Below are 6,000 nucleotides of genomic sequence, written 5' to 3'. Positions count from 1 at the left end.
GGAGGAGACAGACATCGATGTAAATAAACAGACAGTAGGAATAAATAAATTACGGAAACATATATAAGTGCTATGGGACCGAAGGAGGGATTAATAAAAGGTACAATTCTAAATGCAAGGGCGATGCGGAAAAGACTGAAGGAAGGAGAAATGAAAGCTTAGTCAGTGAAGGCCTCTCCTCCAAGAAGTGCTCTCGGAGGAGATGTGCCTCCAGTAAGACTTTGAAAGTGGGAAGAGCGATTATTTGTAGGTTATGAAGGGGGAGGGTGTGCCACGCTAGAAGCAGGACATGACAAGGGGTAGGTGGTGTGATAGATGAGATCGAGGTACAGTGAGTAGATTGGCATTAGAGGAGCGAAATGCGCCATCTGGGTTGTAGTAAGGAGGGTGGTGAGGTGAAGTAGGAGGGGGCAAAGTGGTTGGGTACTTTAAAGAGGCTGGTAAGGAGTTTCTGTTTGATGTGGAGGTGGGTGGGCAACCACTGGAGATTCTTGAAGAGTCGGGAAACATGCATGGGCTGAACGTTTTTGTGGAGAAACGATCCGGGCAGTAGAGTGAACTCTGGACTGGAGAGGGGAGAGACAAGAGACAGGGAGGTCAGCAAGGAGGCCGATGCAGTAGAAAATGTGGGATAGGATAAATGCCTGGATCGATGTGGTAACAGGTTGGATGCAAGGAAAAGGCAGATTTCAGCAATGATGTGAGGTTGAACCGACGGCATTTGGTAACGGACTCAATACGGGAGTCAAATGAGAGAGATGAGACGAGGATAAAGCCAAGGTGACGGGCTCGAGCGGCAGGGAGGACGATGGAGGGTGGTAGTTATGGGGAAATCACAGGGAGGACGAGGAGTTCTGTTCTGGGCATGGCCCGGACACCTCAATCTGCTACTGGGCCTTAACAGTTATGAAATCAATTTCCCAACCAGTCTGTCCCTACTCTTACTTCCCTAACTATATCTGTGCGACTAAGCTCTTTCTCTCCCCGAATGGTTTCTCATGAATTCCTACAAAACACACAGGACCCCTTAAGGTGTCTCGACGACGATTTGTTAGCCAATATTTAGTTGGTTTTGATTTCGGATAGGGTAGGGACAATGGGTGTCTCCCTTAAAAGCAGAGCAGATCTTAATTGTTCGAAATGTGGTGTAGGGAGTTGTTCCTGGAAAGATAGCTTGCAAATAGAAAATCTGAAAGAGAGGGTCTGAAATAGCCAAGAAGCCAAAATCTCGCAAGGACTACTCACTGTCAACTGTCTCACGATAGCTCTGGTACCGGTGTCACCATAATTATGAGTTTAATACTTAAAATTTGTTGATTTCATATTTGCATGCATGTATGCTAACTAAAATTAATTAATTTTAATTGCATACACCAATTACTACATCAGGCTCATTTTCCAACATATTATTCCTCACTGATTACATATCCTGTAAGATTGCTTTAATTTTTCATTTTGTGCTTTAAAGTCAAAGAATAATATGTATTTCTAATTAAGCTCACTTACATATCTCACTGCTGATTAAATCACTATTTAATATTTTATTACACCAGCCACTTTTAATTCCCTCCGCTAATTGCAGCAACTTCTCATCTCTCTTTCTCCTGGTCCGAGTAAATCTATTCCTTCATGACCATCAAACTTTCTTTCTCCCAATGCACTGCGGGAGTGGCTGGAGAGGCCGCCCAGTCAACAGTGACCCTGTGCGGGGTTGGGAATGACCGGAATGGAGCCTGGCAAGATCCTTAGGAAGCAAAGAAACTCAATAATGATAATAAGAAACTCTTCCTCTTCTTCTCCCTATCTACCACACTTCCCTCTCTTCCTTTCCGCCTTTCTGCCTCCCTTTTGACCTCTCCTCCTCCTTCTCTCACCTCCGTTCACTTCCTCTCCCCTAATTCTCATCTTGCCCCGCTAAAATTTGCCATTTGCCTCCTTCACTCCTTGGATACTGCTCTCTGTAAGGTCACCAGTGACGTCATTATAACCGGTGTAATGGGTTCTATTCTGTCTTAGTCCTCTTTGACCTCTTAGGAATCGTCAACTCTATTGGTCGGATATTCCCAGTCCCACGTGGGGCTCATAGGCTAAGAGGGGACACCGGTATTGAATGCCCATTTTAAAGATGAAGAAAGAGAGGCACAGAGGAGTTGGGAGTTTCCCAAGTTCACACAGGAGGCAAGAGACAGAGTCAGGATTAAAATCCAGATCTCTTGAATCCCAGGCCTATGCTTTTTCCACTAGGCCATGTTGCTTCTCTTTCTCTGGCTTTTCGTCTGCCTCTCACGCCTTAACTATGAGTGTCCCTAATCCTCTGTTCTTCTTGCTTTTCCCTCACGCTCTCAGGGAGTTCATTTGCTCATTTGGCTTCAGATGCCAAAAACGACTCCCAAATCTACATCACTGCATAGATTAAAAATTATTTATATGTGCTCGTCTCCATATTATATAATACTTAAGGACAGGAACTGTGTCTTTGGATTGTGATGCACCCTATCAAGTTCTCAGTACAGATTTGAACACAGTACTCAGAACACAGCAAATACCACTGGTTAACTGATCCATCCTCATTTCCTTCTCTCCCTCCACCCCCCACTTTCTTTCATTCGTTCAGTCGTATTGATTGAGCGCTTACTGTGGACAGAGCATTGTACTAAGCACTAGGAAAGTACAATTCAGCAATGAAGAGAGACAATCCCTGCCCACACCGGGCTTAGAGTCTAGAAGGGTCCCTCCTTCTCCCCCAACATTTCTCTCTGTGTAAACATTGACTTCAGGGCAAACTCTCTTACAAATCCTCTTTATTGGGACAAGAAAGCAAAGCCTAAATTTGCAAACGTACCCGCAAAACTAGTGTACTCTTCCCCTCAAAGGCAGGGGCCCTAGCTTTCTTGAATTGATTCTCTTTCTCACCTAAAATTCATCTACCACAGAGTTCTTCAGGTTAACTTCAGCCCAGCTGGTGATGAATGACTTGGCTGGAGATGAATTGGGATCATATCAACCTGAGAAGACACTTGATAGGAAAAAAAATGAGAGGTGAGAAAAGCATTAAAAGAAAAAAAGGCACAAAGATTTTCCCAGCTCAAGATAAAGTAATCCTTTTAAAAATGAAAATACGCATCCTGAGAAATAACAAGGAAGAGCCGATGAACGGTGGATGGAAGGAGCTGACTGCATCACAAGCACGGACGAAATCCACACCAGGTGGGGGAATGATTAGAAGGCAAACATGGGGTTAAACTCTAGGTGGAACAGGATGGGGGCAAATGTTCTGTAGGAAGCAACCTCAATGCAAACAATGTCCCAGTAGAGGAAAAGGCTAATGGAAAATACCAAAAAGAGGATTCTGAAGAATGCCAAGAGAAAATCAAAATCCCTCCAACCTTCCAGGCAAGGAATCCAGAAGCCCATAGAGTAATCTCAGGCTTATGTTGCTTCAGAAATGCACGGAGAGCTGCGGAGTGGTGATTTCTGTATTGAGGGACTGAAAGAGCAATCGTCTTCAGAGAGAGGAACTGGAGTTAAAGGCATGAAATACGCAATCGATCAATCAGTGATGGTATTTATTGAGTGCTTACTGTGTGAAGAGTACTGTACTAAGCTCCTGGGAGAGTGCACTCTAATAGAGCTGGTAGACACACACGGGATCCAAACGAGCACTGACATAGGAGTCAGAAGAACCTGGTTTCCTAACCCGGACTGCCCCTTGTCTGCTGTGTGACCTTGGGCCAGGCACTACACTTGTCTGTGCCTCAGTTACATCACCTTTAAAATGGGATTAAGACTGTGAGCCCTATGTGGGATAGGGACCGTGTCTAACCTGAATTAACTTGTATCTACCCCAGTGCTTAATACAGTGCCTGGCACATAGTAAGCGCTTAACAAATATCTTTAAAAAAATACATCCAGTAGCTCCTTTAACTTGCCAACCTCTAAGATCACAGGGAAAGATGGAGATTGGGGGTCTTGATGAGTCATGGGGCTTCAGGAATTGGGTCATGTTTATGTGCGGGGATGAAGACAAGTGATCAGAAAGACTCTCCCTCACTTTTAGACTTTGGGAAGATGGGAGATGAAGACAGAGATCCAGTGGGCTAAGGAAGTGGCAAACACATAAACAAAATGGCGAGCATCGTTACCAGGCCAACTGTGGAAAAGGCTATCATTTGGGATGTATCTTGCAGTCCCACCCACGCTGTTCTTGCCCTCAGTAGCATCCTCTTTGAATTAGAAGGACAATTCAGGATCAACCCAAATTTGGAAAGTCAGATGGATGAATGTTTTTTAAGGTCTTGTCTTCAAATCACATTGTCCATGGGAGTGTATGTTTGAACCCCTCTCTGGAAAAGCCTTCTAGAAAGCATCCAGGGGCTCAGGATCTTGCCTTTTATTTCTTGTCTATTCCCCCCCCCCCCCAAACTTACTGCAATGTTCTGCACAATCTAGATACTCAACTTCTTACAACTGAAGTTAAAGTATTCAATCACCTTGCCCCCTCCCACCTCACCCCTCTGTTCTCCTACTACAACCCAGCCCACACACTTTGCTCTTCTAATGCCAACCTACTCACTGTACCTCCATCTCATCTATCTCGTCTCTGACTTCCCGCCAATGTCCTGCCTCGGGCCTGGAAGGCCCTCATTCGTTCATTCAGTAGTATTTATTGAGCGCTTACTATGTGCAGAGCACTGTACTAAGCGCTTGGAATGTACAATTCGGCAACAGATAGAGACGATCCCTGCCCATTGACGGGCTTACGGTCTAATCGGGGGAGACGGACAGACAAAAACAATAGCAATAAATAGAATCGAGGTGATGTACGTCTCATTAACAAAATAAATAGGGTAATAAAAATATATACAAGTGAGCGGACGAGCACAGTGCTGAGGGGAGGGAAAGGGAGAGGGGGAGGAGCAGAGGGAAAGGGGGTGGGAAAGGGGCTTAGCTGAGGGGAGGTGAAGGGGGAGTAGAGAGGCAGCAGAGGGAGCAGAGGGAAAAGGGGAAGCTCAGTGTGGGAAGGCCTCTTGGAGGAGGTGAGCTCTCAGTAGGGCTTTGAAGAGGGGAAGAGAATTAGTTTGGCGGAGGTGAGGAGGGAGGGCGTTCCAGGACAGTTGGAGGATGTGGCCCAGGGGTCGACAGCGGGATACCCTCTTCATATCCAACAGACAATTACTCTCCCCACCTTCAAAGCCTCATGCTCCAAGAGACCTTCCCTAATTCCTCATTTCCTTCTCTCCCACTCCCTTCTGCATCACCCTGCTTTGCTCCCTTTATTCATACTCCCTCTCAGCCCCACAGCAGTTGTGTACATATCCATATTAATTCATTTATATTAATGTCTGTCTGCCCCTCTAGACTGTAAGCTCTTTGTGGGCAGGGAATATGTCCGCTAAATTTCTATGTTGTACTCTCCCAAACACTTAATAGAGTGCTCTGCACACAGTAAACACTCAATTAATATGATTGATTGATCAACAGATAGCAACTGTTTGTTGAACAGGCCATCCCCAAATCTACCTCTTAACCCCATAATGTGGATTTATAGTTGACTTGGGAAGAGAGACCGTGCGTTCTTCTCCTGCTCCAACCCTGTGGAGAAATATAATCCACTGCTCCAAAACTACAGCCAGAAAGATGCTTGGGTGTGTTATCTAATGCCACCTAGCAATCCAGGGTCCAACTTGGACATAATTGAAAGTCTTTCTCTGTGAAATTTACTGCCAAATTCCCAGGCATTTTAACAATCCCGAGACTTAACATTCCCTAGGACTCTCCAGCTGCTGCAGTCATGGTTTTTTCTTATTTTATGGTATTTGTTAAGTGTTCTCTGTGTGCCGGGCACCATACTAGCGCTGGGGTCGATAAAAGCAAATCAGCCTGGACACAGTCCACGTCCTGCATGGGACTCACAGGCTCACAGTCTTAATCCTCATTTCCAGATGAGGCACAGAGAAGTTAAGCGACTTGCCCAAGGGCACCCAGCAGACAAGCGGCAGA

This window comes from Ornithorhynchus anatinus, chromosome 21 (assembly GCF_004115215.2).
Source record: "Ornithorhynchus anatinus isolate Pmale09 chromosome 21, mOrnAna1.pri.v4, whole genome shotgun sequence".
Taxonomy (NCBI): domain Eukaryota; kingdom Metazoa; phylum Chordata; class Mammalia; order Monotremata; family Ornithorhynchidae; genus Ornithorhynchus; species Ornithorhynchus anatinus.
The sequence above is the reverse complement of the archived record's forward strand: the minus strand, read 5'-3'. Positions refer to the sequence as shown.